The following is a 26,245-nucleotide window of genomic DNA, read 5'->3' on the forward strand; positions in this document are numbered from 1 at the left end:
GCCCCCCCCCCACCACCACCACCACCAATGAACCAATTCCTGAAGCTGGTGCAAAAATAGTGGGAACTAAGTTTTTTCAGAACCGGTTTCAGCAATCGGTTCAGGAAATGGATTTTCCAGTAAGTGGGATCAGGCCCAATAATTATCAGTAATGCATTTACATAGTTAAAACTAGTGCACCAGTTAATACCCATTTCTGGAGATGTCAGATTAGGCAGATCAGGATTTATATTAAATAAAATGAGATCAATAAAATGAGATCAATAAATTATAGACACAGAGAACTCAATCCCTCTTTGTTCCCTGGAACATTAAGAACCTTGGGGATTGAATACTGCCCTAAGGCTTTCATAGAAGGCAACCTCCTAGGGTTGCTTTTTGTAAGAGGTGTCTCTTACCTGACGGCCAGAAAGCTTGTCTCCTAGAGGGCTGCAAGGTTAACAGTGGCATCACTAGGTGTGTGTTGTGTGTGTGGACCACGCGAGGTGACACCCTAAAATGGGGTGATACCACTGTTCCTCAAAAACCTACCTTTTGGCAGAAACAGGCTGTGGCATTCACCCCATTTCCCTTTAAAATGCTTTAAGAGATGGTGGGAGTGGAGTGAAGCTCAGTGGGAGGAGAAATCAGAGGCCCCAGAATATTTTTAAATCAAAATTTCAAATCTCAGAATTTGAATTTTTAAAAAATGTTTATTCTTTTAAAATTTTCAAAAATATCACATTTTAATCAAATCTTCACTATGTATGTGCAAATACATTTAGGCTGTGCACATGATATTGTAATTTGAAGGTATAATGTTAATTTTACTAGTTGTTTATGTCACAACTATTAGCATGACATTCAGTGATATATGGGAATTATGATTCAGAAGGAACATTAGTACAAAAAAGCATTACTAAGGATTCTGTATAGTGTGAAATGGGAGGAGTTCAATGGGGAGTGACACCATGAGTTACTGCAGCGGGTGACACCAACCATAGTGATGCTACTGGTTAGAGGTGAGCTTGCCAGTTTCTTCCATTGAAATATTACCTACACCACCTGGTAGTCATTGGTGGTCTCCCATCCAAATGTTAGCCAGGGCTGATCCAGCTTAGCTTAAAGATCAGAGGGGATATGGTGCTTTTAGGGCAAGGGTTCCAAACCTGGGGTGCCTGCACCCCCAACGGGTGTCAGATAGAATTTCAGAGGGTGCGAAAAAGAGTGGCTTATATCCTTGAGAGACAAATCACAAGTTATCACTCATTTTTTCTTAATAAATTAGGATCTAATTGCTCTATTTAGATTTGCATTTTATGCACAAAGTTAAAAGCTTAGTTTTTTAAGATCAGTTTGTTCACTCGCAGTATTTTATGTGGTTCAATTTGTAGTTCAAAAATTAGAAATTAGACCCCTTCATCTTCAAATGTGATACTACTTTTATAGGGGTTGTGAACATTGATTAAATGTTTCCTAGGAGGTGTGGGGCACAGATAAGGTTTAGAGTATTTAGGCTTTAAAGTATCCACTTAAACAAGAGATGGCAGGAGGCCCTAATTCCTCATCTGTGGCATTGTAAAAGTATCTCATGTGGCTGTTGCAAAGCTCTCCCATATCATTTGGCTAATAGAAGTTTTAAAAAGCACAACACTCTTCTCACTCAAGCCAACCTAAAATGATGCTTCTTAGTAAATTAAACTTCTGACAAGGTCTCCTATAACACTCTTACAGGCAAACTTATAAAATGTTGGCTGGACAGTGTTATAGTTAGGTGGATTTGTAACTGATTGACCAACCAAAGCCAGAGAGTGCTCACCAATGGTTCCTCTTCATCCCGGGGGAAATCCTGGAATGCCTCAGGCTTCTGTTCAACATCTTTATAAATGACTTAGGCACCTTGCCAGGAATAGCAAAATGGACAAATGTAGGATGGGTGACACATGGCCTGACAATAGTACAACAGTGAGAATAAAGATGTCTTGGCCCATAAGGGCAAAAATGGGGTGCCTGGCTACATTCACATGACCAGGAATCCCCTTCCAACATCACAGGCTGCAGCAGCAGCCCTCACAGCAGAAGTGGCAGAGTCAGCAGGTAAGGGACACATGGCGCTATCTTGTCTGGCAGCTTTTGCTAGGAAACTCCTTGGCAAACGACCAGTCTTTTTAGACTGGATTAAGATCCTTATGGGCCAAGATCTGTCTGGGACCACCAGATCTGCATCTGGACTAGCCAGTCCCAGCCCTGGGATAATGGCCTGTATTATTCAGACAGGACAGCACCAGGCCAGGCCAACACACACTTTTTGGCACATACTTCCAGCCCCAGTGTGTTGCCATGGCCAAAAATCCAATGATGCATAAGACTGCATCAAGAGGAGTTTCATGTTCAGATCACAGGAATTAACAGCACCACTCTATTTTAGTTTGGTCAGACCTCACCTGGAATACTCTGTCCTGCTAAAGCACCAGAATTGAGGAATAAGTTTGATAAGATGGGATGTATCCAGATAGTAAAAGATCTGGAAATCAGGCTCTACAAGGAATGGCCTCTAGAGCTGGAGAAGCTTGGAGAGGAGAAGAGTGAGATGTGATATGATAGCCATCTTTAAATGTCTGAACAGAAGATGGAGTGAGCTAGTTTTCTGCAGCTCCAGAGACTAGAACCATGGAATATAAATTATAAGAAAAGAGATTCCATCTAAACATTAGGAAGAACTTTAATCTTTATCATAAGAGGTGTTCAACAGTGGGATGACTGCCTCAAAGGATGGTGGACTCTCCTTCCTTGGAGGTCTTCAGGCAGAGGTTGGATGGCCACCTCTCAAGAGTACTGTATTGTGTATTTCTGCATGGAAGGAGGTTGGACTAAGATGGCCCTTGCAGTCCTGATTTTATTGGGCAGCTCAAACATCCTTCAGGGGAAAAAATATCTGAGAACAACAAGCTACCATTCCTTATCTTCAAGAGTTGTTTGGAGACTAAGCAATGATAGGTAGTATGATATTTCCATGGTTACGTTTTGTGGCAAGGGTAACTGAACTGGGGGGACTCACTGTTGGGCAGACACCTTTTGCCTTTGCATTCTTTTTCCCATGACCCTCCCAAATACAAACACTTCAAGGTTTCAAATACAAATCAGTTTAAATGCTAAGCCCTTCACCTGCTCTATGGGGATGAATCAGAATTTGTAGCCTCTCTCCAGCTGTCTATTCAATTCCCAAAACATTTGCTGCTGCCAGGAAAACCTGCTAAAGGCACTGAGAAGAGTGCAGATTCTCATCTAGCCAAAGGGAGGGCACCCAGTTCTACATACAAAGGGAATAAGTCTTATTCCTACAAACAGTGTATCATCACTTGTAAGTTTTAGCAGGTACTATCAATCCAAAACAGTAGAGAAAGATCATAGGGATACACCATTGTTAAATATCTCTCTCAGAAGCCTGCTTAGGTTGTGTCCCTGGAGTCCTATTATGTGGTGTCAAAAGGAAACCAAAGAACATCTTTTAATCAGCAAAATGCTGAACTTTAAAGATGGGGACAGAAATGTCACGTCAGATTTCAGCACAAGAGACTTAATATGTGGCTCATTCTTAAATGTATTGAAGATTAAATCATGAAAAAAGCCCAGTGTGTTTTAAGAACACTTACAGTGGTATCTTTGTAGTCTTCACAATAACTATTGGCAATGCTGTCAATAATTGTCAAGTCTCACATTTCCCCCCATAGGAAAGAGTTTATCTTTGGTGACCATATCTACTGCACAGCCCCATTTAATTGTCTTAACCAGGGAACCCTGGCGGTGCACTGATTAAATGCCAGTAACACAGCCACAAGTTTGTGAGTTTGATCCCAGACAGGGTTCCAGGGTCCACTCAGCTTTCCAGCCTTTCGTAGGTTGGTAAAATGAGTACCCAGCTTGTTGGGGGCATTTGGCTTATACATTGGAAACCGCTTAGGGAGTGCTAGTTCACTGATAAGCGGTATAGAAATGTACTTGATATTTCTATTAATTAACAATTAATCTGTGCATAATATAAATGAACTAAGATGAAAAACTGGTATACCTAAGGAAGGGTTACATACGGTTTGAAACGGACAGAACTGGTAATTTCCCTCACTCCAATCTAAAAGGCATCCCTGGCCAGAATGGAGTGCGGTATAACCTTTTCTCATTTGAACCTCCATGGTAAGAAAGGGTTGAAGATGTTGTTAGAAACCATCACTCCCCACTAGATATGCCAGTTAGGGCTGAAGGAGCTGAAAACCAACAGCTGCATGAGCTCCTGATTTAGGATTAGGGATGCTTTACATGAAGATGTCTTTTTCTTTATTTTCTGTCAATCTCCCCAGATGGCTAACAAGTATATGACAAGTCTCCAAAACAAGGTAATAATGTACTAAGAGAACATACATGATAGTGCACAAGATTCTGCTATCTGTCGCCATTTCTCAGCTCAGGAAGCAGTGATGCCCAAGTATATCTGTTATCTCTCACACCTTTTAAGGGATATACAGAATCCCTCCAGAGCTATGTGCTGTACAACACATCTCCCCAGTCTGAAGAATCAACAGCACTGATGCAGAAGAAGAGCCAATGCACAACAAGAGGCATTTTTAAATCATTTATGAGCCATCACTGTGCTAGTATTTTTCAAAATAAAATAAAATTGTCCCCAAATGCCCAAAACATCCACCAGGAGATAAGAAAAAGAATGGGGAGGTGTGAGTTTTGCAATTCTTCTATAGCCCCTGTTGCCATTTCTCATTCTGTTCCAAAAGGGATCCTGCAACAGACTTCCTGAACCATATCCATCCAGCTGATCTGTTTCTCCCCTCCTCCCTCCCTATCCCTTATTTCTAGAGCTTTATGACTTAAATTTAAAGCCTGGAAAAGGGAACTGAGGTTGTTGTGCTGACTCTCTGGGAATATTTTTTCACTAAAAGAGGGGATAATTATTTTGAGAGCCACTGTTGACCTCCTGTTTGGTGCAACACATGGTTATCCACCACACAGAGCTAACTCACAGCTTTGTCAGGGATGTTACATAGATCAGAGGAAATGGTTACTCCTCCATTTCCAACTCTAGCCCTGACTTAGATGTGGAGGCCCCACACAAGCACACACAACAGATTTACAACTTTTTCAAAGGTTTGAGGGAAGGAACCACTCACAGAACCTTTCCGCATCACACCTTGCTTGGCTCTGCTTGGTCTTTTATTCCCGAACGCACCAGTGAGCATCATATTAAGACTCCCTCCACACTCCACAAATGCCACCCCTGAACTACTGAAGGACCATCCTGCCCTTTTAAAACATTTATCATTCTCATCCTTTAATTTAACTGCTTTGGGAAAGTTATCTTGAAAATGGTATATAAATAACAAAAACAACTGAAAAAATAAATGTGCATCTATTATATTTATTATCTCAGTTGTATTTTGTTACAGATGTAAATGATGTCTTAACTGAAACAGTTACTGTTCCTTTTTAATTTTCATATATATCTATGGAGTGGCTTTATGGAAACCCACTGGGCGACACTGGGCAAGTTGCACTCTTTCAAACCTAGGGGAAGGGAAGAGCAAACCCCCTCTGAACCAATCTGCCCAAGAAAACTCTATGATATGGTGACCCTAAGGCAACCCTAAGTTGGAAAATGACAGAAAGGCTGTTACTAGCATCAGTACCCCTCCTCTTTTGATATCAGAATTGCAATAAAATACAAGTATAGGTTAAATGGTCCTTCTATGACCCTGCTGTGGATGCTATTACTAGGATTCCTCCATCACACATAGGCTAGCACTAGGAGTCGCTTAGGCTCTGTTTTCCCAGACACTCTAGAGAAGGTGAGAAATGCCAACAATTGGTTGATGGCAGAGTGAATGACTCCAGTAGCCCTCCGCGCTAATCCTTCTTGCCTCAGATATGTGCCACCATCATTCCCATTCACATCACAATGTTATGACCTGAGAAAACCAACTTCAAAGTGATCCAAACCCAAGTCTAAGAAGGCACCACCATTTGGCCTTTTTCAATGCCTTGAATTTTGCTCCAGGGTTGAAATTCATTATCAATGTTTGCCTTTCTTATGAACCTGTGACACACACACCTCTTTTTGGTTCTGTAATGGTTCTTAAGGTTCACCTCTTTTTCATCCTTGTTTGTGATCAGAGGCATAATAGAGAACCAATGAGCAGGACAGTGAAGATATGAAAACATTTGATGATGAGGTTTGATTATTCTTGCAGTAAGCCACATCTGCCCACAAGTACCAGTGGATTTCAAAGTGACACACAAAGAGACCCTGTTTGGAATACATGAAATTAACATATGTAGGATGGAACTCCAGCAAGAATGGCCCAAACAAGGTGTGTGTGTATGCCTTCAAGTTACCTATCAATTTATGGTGACCCCATTAATTTCACAGGATTTTCTTAGGGAAGGAATACTCAGAAGAGTTTTGTCATTTCTTTCCTCTGAAATATAACCTACAGCAGCTGGTATCCATTGGTGTTTCCCATCCACGTACTAACCAAAGCAGACCCTGCTTAGCTCCAGGATTAGATGGGAACTGGTGCCTTTAGGGTATTTAGGCCAACACAGAGAACTAAAACCACAAACTGCAAAAATGCTAGAACAAAATGATTGAGATGGGCAATGTTTAGCTCTAAAGCAGCTTCTGCCTACACAAAATGGTGGGGGACATGCTCATTAAAATATATAGATGGCATTTTATGTGATGAAAACCCTAAGCAAAGGGTAAAAGCAATTTTGTTCTTTCCTGGGAGATGGATGGTTAGGCGAACAGGATTGATAGCTGATTGTGTCCAGAGAAACTATGTCTACCAAGTACAAATAGAAAAGCGAGACTGAAGGCTGCAACAGACAGACAAATTAGCCTCATTTGTTAAGAAATTGTAAAAAATACAACCCTAGGGGCGGGGGGCCGGAATCAACCAAGCAAAGCCATCTGCATTCACACAAGTATTCTAAACTCAAAAGACCACAATGAAGTGAGCCAAAAATTCTGCTGGGATAAGTTGTATGCAGTTTTGCAAAAATTTCAGTTTATAAAAGACACTGAAAAAGCACAACTACCATCGTCATCACAAACATCATCAATTTATATAATGCCATCAATGCATAGGGCACTAACACTAGAGTAATTAAGAGGTATGTGTTCCTATGAATAAAACAAATGGAATACAGTTTTCAATCAGATATTTAGCAATATAATGGGTCAGAGAAGAAATTACAGTCAGTGCAACACTAACCCCAGCCACAGCAACCGAGGGTCACTTTTCCTCCCCCAGTATAATATTTTCCCCAAAGATCTAGTTCTTATCCAGGAATATTTAAATAATGCTGCAACCAAAAATAAACATATTAGTTCTGCTAATTTCAGGGATCTGAGTTTATGGTTGCATTTGATTTTGCTGAAATCAACAAGGCATGCAATGAAATACTATGCTATGAGTGTATATTTATAAGCAAGTACCAATGGCTCAGTGCCCCACTGAATATTCCTAAATATGGATGCATACGACATCTGAACACCTGAAATCTGTAAGAGAAAATGTTTTATTATTATTATTATTATTATTTGTGATGAGATCGTTGAAGTGGGATGTGTGTCTGACAGTTTGGTTAGGACAGCCTTCCTCAGAGGTATCCATTGAAAAGAGATTACATATCTCAGCTCATTTTACCCCATTTTCAGACTATCTTGTGCCCTTTGATTGTCTGTTTCTTAAAGCACTTATGAAGACACCGAAGAATTTAGTGGCATGTCAAGTGACTTGCTAGTCAGGTCCAGTTTAAGTCTTATTAATTTTAGTAGGTCTGCTCTAAGTATGACTAATTCTGCATCCAAACCAGTATATTTCCTGCAAACATTTATACTCTGTCTTTCTGACATTTATTGCACATATTTAAAATCATAAAAACCAACTACAGAAAACCAGCAGCAACTCAATTCATCACAGTACAGTGAAAACAATCATTTTATAAGCACAGCCAGTCCAAATAAATTGTTGCTATTGTTGTCGTTAATTACCAGCGGCATTCGTGTAGCACTTTCAAGTATGCATTGAGCCTTTCATAATAATATAAGCAAGACCAGAACTCAGAAAAGTTACTTTTTTAGACTATACTGCCCAAAACCCTTCTGGGGGATTCCAGACGTTGTAGTTCAAAAAGGTAGGTTTTTCTATCTCTGAGCAATTGTTGCCCCAAAGAACTTGCAGCACACATTTAGGCCAGGAACAGGAGGAAGCAAGGGGCAAAGGTAACTAAAGATGAAGGCAAGCAAGGTAAATCAGGCACCCCCATCACCCCCATTGCTTTCTAAATGTGAAGCTCATTATAGAGCATTGAAGTTAGTTCAGAAGAACAATGGGAGTGTATAGCCCAAGAGAGAGATCACACTATCACACAGGCAGATTGTACAAGCAAACATTTTCCAGATCTGAGGCAGGCATAAAACCCTTGAAATGAGATAAGCTTATATACATTTATCTAAACAGAGCATCTGCTTATATAAAAAGAGACTCTGAAAAGTAGAGGATTCAGAAAACCTATCTGAAATTTAAATTGGATTTGGTTTTACATGTATAACATCAACATCCTATTACTGTTTCTCCAAAAACTGAGAAATTGTAGTTAAGGAGCCAAAGCAGAAAAATGTGCTAGATTTCTTATTTATATCAAGTATTAACTATCACCCAAACACTTCATTTAAACCATTAGTTTAAAGCTTGAAAGTCCTGCAACTGTGCAAAAGGACGGTGCAAATTTTGATGTCCTTAACAGGACCATTTTTGCCATTAAAGCAGTCACCTTGAGGCAACAGATTTTGGTTTCATGAACAGGCTGCCAGTTGCTAGTTTGCTATTTTTGTTGTTAAAGTATCTGTATTGCCAAGGATAAGAAGGCACTTGCTAGATTATTTTGTATTGTGAGCTAAAATAACTTGGTTGGCTCTTGGTATAGAACAGTGGTGGTGAACCTATGACATGCGTGCCAGAAGTTGCACTCAGAGCCCTCTCTATGGGCACACATGCTGTCACCCCAGCACAGAGTTTGCCAGAGCTTCTTACTAGAAAGCCAAAGGGATGTGGCACTTTGCAATAAATAAGTGGGGTCTGGGTTGCAGTTTGGGCACTCGGTCTGTAAAAGGTTCACCATCACTGATATAGAATCACAGAATTACAGAGTTCTTTTTATTCTTCTCTCTCTCTCTCTCTCTCTTTCTTTACTTTGTAACCATACTTTAAAAATCCATTAAAAAAAAAGAACTTCAGTGCACATTTGTCTGAACACTAGCAAAATTTTAAAGGCATCTCTTCAAAATGCAAAATAGGGAAAGAGCAGGGCTTGAAAAGGTTACTTTTTTGTACTAAAACTCCCAGAATAACCTGAGCAGTGTAGTCTCTTCCAATATGGGGGTTTCTTGGAATTATAGCCTAAAAATTACTTCTCCGGGTTCTAGATCTAAAGGTCTCTCCTGCATTTGCATCAATATCCTTCCAAAGGCTATCAGTTCATTGGACATCAAATAGCCACATGAGACATTTACCTAGAACCAGAGTTAACACCTGAGTTACTATATTTAATTATTTCAGACTGAAGAGGGGTTAAAATATACGTCTTTAATTTACAGTGTAAGAAAATATGAAATAATTTTCACAACAACTCTATGGCTGCATCCACTTTGCAGAAAAAAATGCAGCTTGATGCCACTTGTCCTGGCTCAGTGCTATGGAATTTTGGGATTTGTAGTTTTGTGAGCTACTTAGCCTTCTCTGTCAGCGAGTTCCGGTGCCACAACAAACTACACATTTCACAGCTATAATTTAACTTTCTAAGGATATAAAGCTAATGGTCATGAAAAATCATAAGCCAAACAGCAAAATACCAGTTCAAAGGACATATGTTCTCACAAACCCTAAGAGTAGCTGTTAAAAACATAGTTATACACTTCTCCCCCCTTTGCCTCCCCAAAACTTTCCCAAGCTCTCTTCTTCCTAGTAATGATAAGTTCCAAAGGCAATGCCACAGCAGTGTGCATGTACAGTGTGTGCATGTGTGTGAGAGAGACAGAGAACAACAGAGAATGTGATGTCCTCATAAGATTCACTTTACTTTGAAATATCCATGCAATGTTTTGTGGAGGCGCACATACTACTCCTTCTATAGAAAACTCTCAAGGACAGGAGTCAGCCATTTCAGAACATTCCCTTTTGCTTTGATTCTCTCTAAATTCAACCTGCAAATATTCCACCCCCACTTTCTCTCACATACACCTGATGAGCAATAGTGGCACAGATTTTACTCCTGCAGGCAAATTGGTCCTCCATTGAAAAACAGCTACTGTCCTTGAACAATTATTTTCTTCTGACAAATCTGTGAATTTCTGCAGATAATACTTTAGGCAAAACAATACTGACAGACTCATTCACTGCCATAACTCCAAGTGTCAGGCTCATTCAAGAGAGGGCACACTCCCCAACATGGCCTGCTTATGAAGGATGCAGGTAGGCCTTGCTGCGAAGGGAGTAGCAAAGAAAGAGGGGTGGTAAGGACCTTATCTAAGCAGCTCTAGAAATTCACAGTCATTTTCAGAAGTGCTGCTGGTAGTTATTTTCTGGCTTGTTTGGAAAGCATGCCTCCTTGCTCCTATGTCTTATGGGACATTATGCCCTTGGAAAGCAACATATTTGTGACTGATGCACCAAAAAAAAAATTCCAGACATGGGGATTTCTATCTCCTGACGTTCTGAACATGGAGATTTGGGACTTTATACACATTGGGCTTTGGGTGCACAGGGAAGAGTTTGCTCATATTCTGTATGGCAGACTTTAATTACATGTTTAAACTTGGTGTGTGTGTGGGGGGGGGGAACCAGAGAGGAAATTTTGGCTGGCAGAAGAACTTTTATTGATATTCTGACAGCAATCCTATTTTCCCATGGATGTAAAATGATACCATCTGGAATAGACACCCACTATATATATATATGTACACGCACACATACTCAAAACATTTAATCACAGAATTGCATTATCATGATGGCATTCTCCTTTGCAGTGCTTGCACATACAGTGGGTAACAGTGCCCCTCTTATGCTGTTTTAAGGACTCAGAAGAAGAAGAAAAAGCCAGATCAAATTTCCATTGTTCATGATAAAATTGCCTCGTGTAGCCCTAAGTCGCCAAAGAGTTGATCTACAGTGTGGAAATAATGCAGTTTGATTCCACTTTAAGTGCTGTAGTTCCATCCTATGGAATCCTGGTATTTGTAGTTTTATAAGGTCTTTAGCCTTTTCTCAAAAAGTGCTGGTGCCTCACAAAACTACAAATTCCAGGATTCTGTAGGATGAAGCCATGGCAGTTAAAGTGGTGTCAAACTGCATTATTTCAACGGTGCAGATGCATCCACTGCCTCATTTGCTTTATTTATTACATTTATATTTCTGCCCATGAGCTCATGTATGGCTCTTGGCATCCCCATTTTGATTTTTACAACAACCCTGAGAGATATGATGGATTGAGAGAATGGCGAAAGAGAGAGGTTAGACTGTAGTCATCTCAGTGAGTTTCATGGCTCAACAGGGACTGGAACATTAACCACCTACAGCCAGACCAACACACTAATCATTACACTACAATGGCTCTCATGATCAATAAGGTTGTCTCTGGAGGCACATCTAGAACAAGTGATGTTCTAGATGTCCCAAATACCTAGAATGGATGTTGCAGCCATCTAAAGGCCTTGGAGAAAGATCTTTTGGAGAAGGAGGCACCCACAACCACTGGGTGTTGACATCCCTCATCTTCTGGGTGTCTCAGGGACTGAAAGGTTTCTGATCCTAGAAACTCAGGAAGGTGCCTCATATCAAGTCAGGCCATTAGTCCACATAGCTCAGTACTGTTATTATCTTTCAAAAGTGGCCTGGGTCTGAAAGAACAGATACCAGTCTTTCCATTGCACCTAGATATGCCTGTGGTTTAACTCCTGTGTACAAGGTGTTTTGGTACAAGCCTGTTGCCTGCTTAAGGAGCAGAGAGACACACTTGCAAGAGAGAAGAAAGGGGGAAATATGCAAGAGCAGAATTTGTAAAACTACTTTTCAACAGTAAATAATTTCTGTTAATTTTTATAGTGTTTGTAATTTCATATATTGCACTTATTTGTTAATATGCTTTAAAAGTACATTGTTCTATTGTTCACTGCTTTTGATGGTATATGATTCCCATCAAAATGTTTCTGAAAATGTCACTTTAAAAAAACTTCAAAAAGAAATTAGAAAAATGTTTCTCATTACACCACTTAAGTAACTTCATTGCCACTTGCATTACATTTGAAATGGGATTACACCTTCATTACCCTCTCCTTTCAAAAGCAACTTGTTTCAGTTGGCCCTTCACATTTCCACCTTTGACTTTTGCAAATTTGAAAAATATGTTCTCTCTAGGAATCTCTAGGTCATCCAGTGCAATATATATGGTCAGTGTCTGCCAAAAGTCATACTGGAGGACCTAGAGATTCCTAGAGGAAACACTTCTCTGGGCTCTTGTAACTCCTCCAGCATGATTCTATGGTCAGCCTCTGGCAAATGTTGACCACACAGTTGTGCTGGAGGACCTAGAAATTAATGGAGAGGTGTTCTGTCAGTAAAAATAATAGTGGTTTTTTATTTGTGTTTTTCCCACTTTCACAGGGATTTTGTGTCCCTAACCCACTGGGTGACCTGACAAGTCACACTTTCTCAATCTCAGAGGATGACAAAGGCAAACCCCTGTGAAGAAACCTGTCAAGAAAACCCCATGCTAGGTTCTCTTTAGAGTCACCATAAGTTGGAAACGACTTCAAGGCACACAACGACAACAAAAGCAAGTAAGTAAAAATAAGTAAGATAAGAATTCTCTGGTCAACACTTGGTAATTTCATATATATCACTGAAGCCATTCAGCATAAAACAAGACAGAGTGTGTTCACACACACTTTGTTTTGCTTGCAGATGCAAATAAATAAATAAATAACAACTTTGGTTGGAGCCAGTTCTGTGCTAAACAAATAGAAATTTGTCAGCCCTTATAATTATTTAACCAAGCACATTTCCATATCTGGCCATGGGAAAGAGTGTATGAAGTGACACTGTTGTCCTGCTTCTTAAACATTTGAAATCTCCACCGCTTCCCTGCATGCTCAGCCAGACTGATGTTGTATTATCCAACGTTCACATGTTTCCCATACTTATTTTCATAGCCTTATAGATTAGCAACTTCCTTTTAAAAAAGTTTTATCAGGGTGCTGAATTTTTACACCTAGAACCAAATGTTGCATAAAAGTTCACTGCAGCCATAATCTGTAACAACACAAAACAGATAACTGAACTTTTTATTACCCCTGGAACAGGGGTGAACACTGTGAGGCCTGTGTGCTGCATGCAGCCCTCCAGGGCCTTTTTGTGGACCCAAAGAGTAAACATTTTTTAAAAGTGTTGCTTTTTTTCTCCAAAATACCCTCAAATGCATAATAATAATAATAATAATAATAATAATAATAATAATAGGATTTATTTATATGTCACCCAATCACTGGGAATCCGGGCGGTTTACAACAGAGAGGATAATAGACGGTTCCCTGCACTCAGGCTTACAATCTAAAAAGACACGACACAAAAGGAGAAGGGAATGGTGGGGAGGGGATCAGGTCCAACAGTTCTTCTCTCCCTCTGAGGCCTGGACCAAGGCAGATGGACTGGAAGGAGAGCTCTTTTACTTAATCGAGGCCGGGCCCGATGGCGTTGGGCCTGTCCTTTCACTCCCTCCCAGGCCAGGGGATTTACGGCATTTCCACCATGATTTGGAGCCCCCTTGGGCCCCCAGCAGTCAAAAACATTGTTTTGCAATTTTATTTTCAAAAAAGGTATCTCAGTCCCACTACCATCACAGATACTTGTCAAGGAAACAGGAGAGAGTCTTCTCCTCAATGGGTGTTTCCAGACTGAAGCATTCCTTTCCATGGGAAGTAAAATTCACCCTTTCTCTCTCTTTTTCTGCCAGCATGTGAACACCTTTCTGCTTACCCAAACCTTTGAATATTAAATATCAGTTGCAGAAAGTCTTTTAGTTGGGTGTGTGTGTCATATTTGCAACAACATTATCACTATTTTAATTGCCGTTTAACAAACTGTTTTAAATCTGATTGTTTGATTGCTTTTTAAACTTCTATACCACCTATTCTTTTCTCTGTATTTTGTTTTAGCTCACATTGTGAGACATCTTGAGTCCCATAATGGGAGAAAGGCAGGATATAAATTAAATAAATAATTGATCAAACTGAAAAAAATACCCCCCAAGGCAGGCTTCTTCTGTGACTGCCCACATCCCAGTCCAAACAAGTGCTCTAGGGAATCAAAGAACTTAGTCATATTATCATAAAGGTAACCTAGGTGGTACTGCCAATAGGTGGTACTGTTTCAAGGTAATGTGAGAATTCAGTCCAAGGATTCTAACCATTCTGTTTGGGGATGAGCTTGTACTCCTGGCAGTGCAAACTAAATACAAATAGAATTCAGTTTCAATTAATTACCAAGAAGGGTGCTCTCAGGAGGCAATGGCACTGCTGAAGCAGCTTCCCACAAACTTTCATCAGCAGGCAGCCTAGAAACCTGTTGAAATAATCCAAAAATGCAAAACCAGAAGCATCAGAAAGACTTCCTTAGGGTCCCCTTATCCCTGTCACTGTATGTAAGCTAATAAATAACTTATGTCTGGAGCCCTTACCTGGCAAATCCTTCTTGTGATACGGCAGAGCTTACATAAACCCTGTTGCTCATGCAGGGCTCAGCCACAACTGGGAATCATTTTGAAGGATGGTTCTCCTATCAGGTAAGGTGAATTTCTTGCCTCAGGTAGCAAAGCAGATTTCCCCACCTCAAAAGGTCTTTCTGCTATCATCTTACTCTGAGAGTTACACACCACAGTTGTGGAGGCTCAGTTTGCTATCATTGGTATTTTTACCTATTCCTACCCCTATTGTTGTTGTTGTTATTTCTTACTCGCCTCTCCCCATGGAGCAGGCAGGGGACAACAACAACAACTAACAAGCAAACAACATTAGTTAAAACACACAAATTAAAAAGGACAAGCAGGACATGCACACACTAAAACAATCCACATCTAAAATTCACCATTTAAAATTCATCTGGATAAGGCTGGCAGAAGAGACTACCATATATACTCAACTATAAGTCAACTTCATGTGCAAGTCAAGGGCAGATTTTGGGGCCAAAATGATGGGTTTTGATATGACCCATTGATAAGTCAAGAATAAAACTCAGGGGCATGTAACAATGGATGTAAAGAACAAAGCAACTGAAAATGCCAAAAAACAAAATTCCAGCAGACATAACTGTTTGTGCTCATGCTAAAGGCTGCATGGATGAGACAGTAGAGAGGGAGTAGTGCTTCCAAGACAGATTACACTCTTGCCTTTCATCAGGAGATGATTCCTTTTTTAAAATAAGATTTAAAGTACAGTACTTACATTGAGCTATGGATAAATTGACCCAGGTTTTTTGGGTTAATTTTTTAACCTAAATTTCTAAACTTATACATGAGTATATACAGTACTCTTCAATGCTCGATTAAATCCACACAGCGTATTCAGCTGTTGAATTTCTTCCAGCAGGTCATTCTACTGTCTAAGGGTTGGGGAAGAAAAAGTCCTCTGGCTGACAGTTGCCAACATAGTCCTGGCTCAAGTAAATATTCACCAGAGAACCTGAGTATATGGGGCAGATTATATGGGAGGAGGTGATCCTGAAGGTAACCTGGATCCAAACCATGTAGGGCTTTAAAGGTAATAACCAATAATGGGTACTAACCATCTTTTTACAGTGGATGGAACTTTTAGAATGAGTTAAACAAATTATTATTGCCAGCCAGCTGCAAATCATTCCAGGATTTCTCGGAAGATCCTAGAAGTCTGCCTTCAGCCAGTTCCAGCCTTAAATAACGAGTGGTATAGGATAGTTCAGAAAGCCAACATGGTGTAGTTGTTTCAGTGTTGCACTACAACTCTGGAGACTAGGGTTATAATCCCTGCTCAGACATGGAACCCACAGGATGACTTTGGGCAAGTCCACTCTCTCAACGTCAGAGGAAGGCAAAGGCTTCCACTCTTAACAAACCCACTTAACAAACGCACTCTTAACAAATGTTGCTGCTACAACCCAGAGCATCTGTCCTCCACAAACACCATTGCAAGTGTGAGAGACTAAGGGGAGCTGCTGCCACAACCCAGAGCATCTGTCCTCCACAAACACCATTGCAAGTGTGAGAGACCAAGGGGAGCTGCTGCTACAACCCAGAGCATCTGTCCTCCACAAACACCATTGCAAGTGTGAGAGACCATGGGGAGCTGCTGCTACAACCCAGAGCATCTGTCCTCCACAAACACCATTGCAAGTGTGAGAGACCAAGGGGAGCTGCTGCTACAACCCAGAGCATCTGTCCTCCACAAACACCATCACAAGTGTGAGAGACTAAGGGGAGCTGCTGCTGCCACCCAGAGCATCTGTCCTCCACAAACACCATCACAAGAGTGAGAGACCAAGGGGAGCTGTTGCTACAACCCAGAGCATCTGTCCTCCACAGCACAAGTGTGAGAGACCAAGGGGAGCTATTGCCACAACCCAGAGCATCTGTCCTCCACAAACGCCAGCGCAAGTGTGAGAGACCAAGGGGAGCGGTTGCCACAACCCAGAGCATCTGTCCTCCACAAACACCAGCGCAAGTGTGAGAGACCAAGGGGAGCTGTTGCTACAACCTAGAGCATATGTCCTCCACAAACACCAGCGCATGTGTGAGAGACTAAGGGGAGCTGCTATTACAATCTAGACCATGTGTCCTCCTCAAATGCCTGTGCAAGTGTGAGAGACTTAGAAGTTGATGCTATAATTCAAAGGAGTTGTGTGAATAACTGGGGGGCGAAATTGACTTAACATAAAGCTAGAGTTGGGTTTGAAAGGAAAAGGGGGGGAATTTTTTTCCCTTAAATCTTTGGTAAAATTCATAAGTACTAATTCAAAACTTATTCTAGTAATGGCTACTTCAACAAGAATCATCACTAGCTCTACACAAGCTCCAAAACAGCAACAAAGAAGACAATCTTCTGACCAGGTATATTTTCTAGAGGAAATTAAAAAAATGCAGACGCAAATGCAAATTGAGATGGAGCAAAGGATAAAGAAAGAGATCGAAACTTTACGAGCTGATATTAGACAAGATTTAAAAAATGAATTATCAGACATAAAAGAATCTTTAGAAAGCCTGACGAAGGAGATGAATACTATTAAGCAAAAAGTTACAATACTAGAAGAAAGGACTGATAATTTGGAAGAGGAAGTAGAAAAGATAAAAGAAAAAGATAAAACTGAACTTGAGAAAAGGATAGACGAAAAGGCTTTGGAAGATTATAAAATTAGAGAAAATTGTTTAAAAATTAGAGGAGTTAAAGAAAAGACAGGAGAAAATTTATATGAAAGCTTGCTCCCAGTACTAGCCAAATTTGCAGACATTGCGGAACAAGAATTGATAAATGATGTTAATAAGATGTTTAGACTTAACTCTACAGTGGCGAGAGAAAAAGGATGGCCGAGAGATATCGTGATTTATTTTTTACGTAAAAGAGTAAGAGATCAAATTTTAGAAATGAGCTATAGAAAGGCTTTGATATATGAAGAAGATGAGATTAGGATATTTAAAGATGTGCCTAAGCGGATTTTGAGGAAAAGAGAAGAATATAAATTCTTAACCTCTCTTCTAAACAGACATGGTATAATATACAAATGGGAGAAATTAGAAGGAGTGTCAGTACAAAAAGCAAAGGATTTCTGGAGAAAATGTAATAAAGACTTTAAGAAGGATACAGAAACAACTGACACTCAAGTGCAAGCTTATAGGGAGAAATTAAGATCTGCAGATAAAAAGAAAAACGAAGAGAAAAAGGAAGAAGGAAAATCTAGTTCGAAAAGTAGTTTGGAGGAAGATGAGAGACTAGACGACAATAAGGAGGAGGAGGCACAGGGGGAAGAGAAAAGTGTAGAAATTGGAAGTGCAGAATTATCGTTTACAGGAGAAATAGAAGAAAATTAATAGAGGAAGTTTTAAAATGACATACCTGAAGGAATTAAGTTTTTTTTCATGGAATATTAAAAGACTAAATGAGAGGAAAAAAAGGAAAGAAATTTATCATAAGCTCAATAAATTGGGCTACGATGTAAATATTCTATTAGAAACACATATAAGAAATAAAGATAAAAGATTGTTAAGAAACCCTAAATTAGGTTCTGAATTTATTTCCGCATTCAAGCAAAAAAAAAGAGGAATTGTAGTTTATGTGAAAGCGAAGTGTGAAGCCTGAGAATTATTTAACGACCCAAACGGGCACTACATAGGAGTTGAGATTAAGACTCAAGAAAAGGAAATTATCTTAATTGCAGTGTACGCCCCTCAAGAAAAAAAGGCCAAATTCTATAAAGGTTTAGCAGACATTTTGTTAAATTACAATGGCAGAGATATAGTCCTATGTGGTGACTTTAACGGGGTGATAGACCCAACTAAGGATAGACTCTCGGGTAAGAGGGTTAAACAAAAACAAGGAAAGTTACGTAAGTCGTTTTTTAAAATAATGGAGTTCTTAAATCTAGTGGATATTTGGAGATATAAAAATGAAGAAGTAAGAGAATTTTCTTTTTTTTTTCTACAAGACATAAATCCTTTGCAAGATTGGATTATTTTTTTATTTCTAAGACACTATGTAATAACTCAAAAAAGGTTGAGATTTTAGCTAGGACACACTCTGACCATAACCCAATTAGTTTACACTTAAACTTAGCTGAGTGGGAATATAATTGGAAATTACAAAACTATCTTTTAGAAAATGGGGAAATAATTAAAGAGGCTAAGGAAATAATTCAAAACTTTTTTCGTGAAAACTTAAATAAAGATACGAAGATAGAAATAGTTTGGGATGCCCTTAAACCTGTAATCAGGGGCTTTTTCATTCAAAAACACAAATTCATAAATAAAAAAAAAAGGAAGAGAGAAAAATTGAATAAGATAACTGAAGAAATCAAAAGGAAAGAATTGGACTTGCAGGAGAGTAAAGAAAAAGAAAAGGAAAAAATTCTACAAGAAATCCAAATACTGCAAAGACAATACTCGCTAGAAAACATAGATGAAATGATTAAGACGATGAAGAAAGCAAAAGTTAAATATTTTCAAAATGCGAATAAAGTAGGTAAGTGGTTATCTTGGAGAATTAGGAAGGAAAGGGACAAAAATCTGATTACAAAATTGGTGAAGGGAGATAAAGTGTTTACGGAGCAGAAAAAAATCAAAGAGATTTTTTTTAATCACTTTAAAAAGATATATAAAGCAAATGTAGAGTTTGATGGATTGAAGGATTTTCTAGACAACTGTCCTATTCCAAAAATTGACGAAGAAGCAAAACAAGAATTAGATCAACCAATCACAAAAGAAGAACTTTGTAAAGCAATAAACAACATGAAAAATGATAAAAGCCCGGGGCCTGATGGCTTTATAGCCAAATTTTATAAGATCTTTAGGGAAGAGATATGCAATCCTCTACTAGAAACAATAAATAATATTAAGAAAGGAAGTTTGCCCCCATCTTGGAGGGAAGCAAATGTGACTTTAATACTAAAAGAAGGGGAAAATAGAGAGGATCCTCATAGCTATAGACCGATTGCTCTTCTTAATGAAGACTATAAACTTTTTGCTAGCATTCTGTCGAATAGATTAAAAAACATTCTTCCTAAAATCATTTTGGAAGAACAATGCGGATTCACCCCAGGCCGGAAATTAAGTGAAAACATAAGATATATTGTTAATTCAATCGAATACTTTGAGGCTCACAATGAAAAAGAGATGGCTTTACTCCTACTTGATCTGGAAAAAGCTTTTGATAGCTTGAATTGGTCTTTTATGAAAAATGCATTAAAATTGTTTGGAATAGGGGAGGAATTTATTGCATGGATAAATGAAATTTATAGTAAGCAGACGATAAAAATTACAATTAATGGCAGTAAAACAAAATCGGTAGATGTCAAAAAAGGAACCCGACAGGGATGTCCCTTATCCTCAATCTTATTTGTAATCTCTATGGACCTGTTGTTAAGAAAAATAAAAGAGAATGAAAGCATCTCAAGGTATAAAAATAAAGAAAGAAAAATACAAAGTACGCGCTTTTGCAGATGACATTGCTGTAACTTTAGAGGACCCTATTGAGAGTGTTCCAATACTTCTACATTTACTAAAAGATTTTGAAAACATCTCTGGTTTAAAATTAAATATTGAGAAAACAAAGGTCATTACAAAAAATATGATAAAGGAAAGAGATAACCAATTTGAAAAAAAAAAACAGGTTTAAAGATTACAAAGAAAGCCAGATATCTGGGAATTACTATAACAAATAAGAACTCTGACTTAGGGGCCGTTTCCACTTGTGATTTACAACGATTTAAAATACACCGTTTTAAATAAAACCGATTCAAAATAACCCTGGTCTTATCCCGCTTTTTTTTTCTTCGTTCTCATTTACCAACTAATTCGCTTTAAGTGATCCGCTTGCGTTCCTATTCAAATAAAACAGTGTATATATAAACCGGTTTTAGCCTTATTTCGTTCCCACTCACCATTTTGGGGCTGTCAATCAAAGCAACGTCATCAAAACGTCACTTTTAAATTTCGCGGTTTTTTTATAAAAGAGCCAATGAGGAGGCACTTAAAGTGCGGCGGGAAAGGGAAGGAGGATTAGATGTGAGGAAAGGGAGAATAGCCTTCCTTCTCAAACAAAGAGCAGGCTTGCATTTTTTTTCCTTCTGTCTCCTGGGGGGAGGACAGGACAGAAGGTTTCGGGTTACTCCTCTGCTCTGCGAGGCTGTGTGTGTTTAGGAGGGAAAGGAGGGGTTGCTTTGCCCACAGCTGGGAGCCTGCGCTTGCAGGGTGAATTCTGAAGACAGATTTTTTTTTCCTTCCTTTTCCTCCCTCTCTGGTCTCTCCCTTCGAAGGAAGGGGAGTCCTGCAATTATCCGTGGGGAAGGATGGTTGAGGGGAGAGAGAAACTGCCTCCCCAAAGCACTTCTGCTTGGCTGCTGCCTTTGAAAAAAGACCCCAGAGAGGCTGCCGGAGGCTGCTTGCTTAGGGAAAGCTCCTTCCAGAGGAACTATGATGGGTTTTGCAGGACGGATCCCCGCTTCATGGCTCTATAGACAGCCCAGGGAGGGAGCACTCTTCCCCTCCATTACAAATGGTGTTCATTGATACACACACACACACACACACAGAGGGTTTCCTTATCTCCCCCGAGATTGCTGTGCAGCAACCCTCTCCTTGAGTGGCACGGATGCTGAAGAGATTAAGCGCCTGTAAACCATTAAAATAAAATAAAAATTAAAAAAATCCTTATCTCTTATTGAAAGACCGCAGCAGAAAAAAGGGGTGAGGGAAGCAAAGATGGCGATGGCCACGACGGATGGGGACAGAAAGGGCGACTCCCCCAAGCCGGCCCATCGCGCTCCACTCCTCCCATCCAGCTAACCCGATTTCAGAGGCTGATCGTTCCCATTTAAATAACCTGATTCCTATCCCGAATCAAGGAAAAAATAGAAGGTTCGATCCTTCTATTTTTTTAATGCGGGTTATACGCCTTTAACGCGGTTTATAAAAAGAACCAAGATATGAATCAATTTCAAATGGGAACGCATGCGGGGTGATCTAGAACCGTTCTAGGTTTAAATCGGGTTCAAATGGGCACGCTACTTTCTGAATTCGCTTCGTAACCCACGTTATACCCCAGTGGAAACGGCCCCTTAATTAAAAATAATTATGATGTTAAATGGAAAGAAATTTTAAAGGATCTACAAAAATGGAAAGTACTTAATCTGTCTTTACTGGGTCGTATTGCAGCTATTAAAATGTATGTAATTCCTAAAATCCTATTTGTATTTCAAGCGTTACCAATTATTTGTAAGGATAAAACATTGCATGATTGGCAGAAAAAACTAGCAGAATTCATATGGTTGGGGAAAAAACCAAGAATAAAACAACTTTATTTATTTGACAGTGTAGAAAGAGGAGGATTTGCAGTCCCCAACATCAAATTATATTTTGATGCAAGTGCCTTGTTGTGGTTGAAAGATTGGTTAAATCTTGAAAACAAAAAACTATTAAAACTAGAAGGGCATGACCTTCGGTTCGGGTTTCATGCGTATTTATATTACGAAAAAATTAAAGCCCACCAGGGGTTTAAAAACCACTATATTAGAGCATCAATTTATAGAATCTGGACCAAGTATAGGAGATGGATTAGTATGAAAACCCCCTTATGGCTTTCCTCCCATGAAGCAATATTTGATCCTTTGAAAAATCTACCGGATGAACAGAAATGGATGACATATGAAGATATACTAGTTAAGAAAAAGGATGATTTTGTTTTAAAACCTTTGGAACAATTAAGGGAGGAGGGCCATAACTGTAATTGGTTTCTATATCATCAAATCAAATCCAAATTCAGAGAAGATAAAAAAAACCCTAGGATTTACAGGGAAAACAACGGAATTAGAGAAAATTATGTTAAAGGGGAAAAAGTCGGGTGCTTTATCGGCTATATATAAGAAATTGTTAGAATACTGGTTGGAAAAGGAAATCATAAAAGATAATATGATAAAATGGGCGGTAGACTGTAAAAAAGCTTTGGACTTGTCACAGTGGGAAAAATCTTGGAAAGTAAGACTTAAATATTCTACCTGTCAAGATATCAGAGAAAACTATTATAAAATTATTTACAGATGGCATTTATCACCAGATAAATTGGTAAGAATATACGGAAATGGATCAAATCGGTGTTGGAAATGTAAAAATGAAAAGGGAACCTTCTTTCACATGTGGTGGGAGTGTGAAGAAGCTAAGAGATTTTGGATAATGATTAGAAATGGAATACAGGAAATTGGCAAGTTAAACTTAAGTCTCAAACCAGAAATCCTTCTGTTAAATATGATATCCGATGAAACCGAAAGGAAACACGGAAGAATAATTTTCTATATGTTGACTGCAGCACGATTAGTATATGCCAGATACTGGAAAGTTAGTAAAGAAATCGGTATGGAAGAATGGGTTTTAAAACTATTGGATTTGATGGAAACGGATTTGGCATCAAAAAAATTGGAGGACAGAGGAAACACTCGATATCACTCAGATCAGGGAAGGAAGGAAGGCAATATAGAAAAAGAAGATTGGGAAAGAATTATTGATTATATTTCTGAGAAATGGCCAAATATCCCAAACAAAATTGACAAGGGCTTTTTGAAAGAGAACTGATTATGTATATCCAATTAAATTGATATAATAATTTCCTTAAAGGAAAATAAAATAAAATAAGAAAAGACAGTTTAGGTAAATATCACAATTAAGCTATTGGGCATTATGGATATACAAGTTATTGCGTCAAATAGATAATTGGAAATTACAGATATTTAAAATAAATAATGAAGGAAAAGTAGAAAGGAAACAGTAAGAAAATGAAACGGTTTGGGTTTGCTTTGGAAGTCTTTTTAATTTGTCGAATGACTTGAAGGTATGGAAGGAAGAAGGAAGGTATGATTATGAGAATGATGGGGGCTGGTTATGGGGGGTGGGGGATTGAATTGTTATTTGTTATATGTAATGCAAGTTGTTGTATAAATGTTGTATGTGTTTATATTGTTTGCTTAATAAAATAATTAAAAAATAAAAAAATAAAACCAATGTTGCCTAGAAAACCCCATTTCCATATTGTTGAACTTTAAGTTTGCCATACAACAACATAGAGTAATTAACCATGAAAAGCTTTTCCCATCATTTATCGCCACAGCAGGAAAATCTTTCTTCTCTCATAGTTAGTACAAGGGAAGATGTCTGAAAGAATCCTTAACTGTTGCTTTTATGTTTGCAGCTGTGGTTTTGCAAGGGCATATGCACAATAGCAAAGGGGAAGAAGAATAGAGAAGGGACACAGTAGTTGTAGTATCTTTGATGCTTCTACTACCGAAGAGACAAGTTGTTTCTCGGTTTTAAAATGTAAAGCTTAAACTGAGAAGCAAGTTGTGCTAGAGGTAGCCATCTTAGCATGTTTATCTGGAGTCGCTAGCTGTTAGTTTTGCACTAACAAAAGCTAGAGGCAGAAAAGATAGGGGATAATGGAACCCTAAAAAAGGCTGCAGTCAAATTAATGCAATCTTTTGTGTCTCTTTTTTTGTGAATTGGAATGTATATTGACCTTTTCCAGTCTGTGGGCCAATGGTTTGTTTTCCATATATGTTTGATAGATTTTAGCTAGAACTAAATGTAAATGTAAATGTCTTTTATATAGCACTTCTGTGTATTGTTTCCTTCTCATCTTGATCTTGTAATATGTTCCTCTTCTGATCATAGAGCATTTCCACTCTAGGTTTAATTTTTCCTTTGAATTTATGAATCTTGTGGAAAAGATGTCTTGTTCTACCTTTTTTGTTGTCATTGATTATTATAGTATTTTTTTGTTATCCTTGTGCCCTAGTCATTAAACGGGTGCATTCACAGTTCTGATTCTGTCTCTCTTTTCTTTTGCCTCTTGTCTTTGTACATGCAGTGATATCATGCATATATGTGTATGCACATTGTGCATGGATATGGGTTTTGTATGGGCATAGTACATGTGCATTTTTGGTTGTACATTCAATCACACATGTAGTGTCTTGGTTCATTTGGACAACCCTGATATTCAAGAAAACAGCTGCAGAGCACAATTCATGTCTATCTTTGTACACCAAGATTTACACGCTGCAACCCTGACATAGAATTTTCGCCAAAGAAAACATTTTTTCTGGTTGGAAATTAGATTTTGCAGGTTTTGCACTAAACAGAATAGATGCATCCACTATCTCTCTTATAATTCTTCTTCCCTTATTCCTGGCTTTTAGGTGCACCAGTATTGTACATGAGCAACAGACATAGACACAACGTCAAAGAGAACCAATGAACCCAGCCACAAGCTGGAAATGGGTGGGGATTAGCATAATGGAACCAGGCCTTGTGAGGTTACATGCCCAGGATATTCTGTTTAACAGGAACAACAATATTATCTGCTATCCCACTTGGGCTCCCCTGCTCCCTCTGAGGTTTGCTGCAATCCCTCACAGTCCCGGAAAGGATAATTGATTTTCCCAGCAATTGTGAATTTGCATGAACTAATCTTGTTATATTTGGAGATGGCTTCACAAAAGCATTTCTTCTGGTGCAACTTACAACTGTTAGAAATTGTTTTTGATCAACACAGCCATCTGCAATTTTGGAGTCTCCATTGGAGGGAATTGTTATAAAGATTTTCCTGGTCAGAGACACACTGATTCAGTAGCAAGCCTTTAAAGCCATCCCATAAACAAAAAAAATTCTTCTCCTCCTCCAATATGATGCTCCCTGAAATTTGTCTCCCCACAAATACAACACTTGAGATCTTCCATCCCTGTACGGTAGCTTGTCAGAGAGGGAAGCTCAGGGCCTCCCGTTCCCGGCCATGTTTCTGTGCACCTCAGCAGGTGGGCAGAGGATCAGTGGGGTTCAAGTGGCATACATAGAGCCAATATGCTTGCCATGATCCCTATAAACATTGCTGAGTATGGCCTGCCTCCTCAAATAGTTCTGTTTAAGCATAATGTGACTTATATTTTCTTGCAAAGAAAGGAATAATAAAATAACATTAATTTTTTCTAACAAGTGGGCTGCAGCTCATAGCTTGTGTGCACACCGTTGGGCCATTTTTATGGATTCCATCACCTTCACCTACATCTTGCATCAGAATTTAGTTACAATACATTAAAAGCCCTTTGAAACAAACAATTATCGCCTCTTCCACTTTGCCACTAATGCGTGATGAGGTAGTTCATCAATGTATTGTGGGAGGAGGACTGATTAATCAGTTAAGAGACAAATTTTTAACATGTCAAAAGCACATGTCAAACACCTTTTTAAGTGATTGAAAGAAATGTGGAATAACATGTAAACTTAATACAAAAGCTAACACTGACTGTTCTTTTCCATTCCATTAACAAGAGAGACTATGAGTAAATAAGCATACACTTAAATTGGCAGGCCCAGTGATTGAGGTATTTTTCTTGCTCATCAAACATCAATGAAAGTTCTAGCATCA

The sequence above is a fragment of the Sceloporus occidentalis genome, unplaced genomic scaffold, assembly GCF_023333645.1.
Source record: "Sceloporus occidentalis isolate IW3139 unplaced genomic scaffold, rSceOcc1.0.p SCAF_3, whole genome shotgun sequence".
NCBI lineage: Eukaryota > Metazoa > Chordata > Lepidosauria > Squamata > Phrynosomatidae > Sceloporus > Sceloporus occidentalis.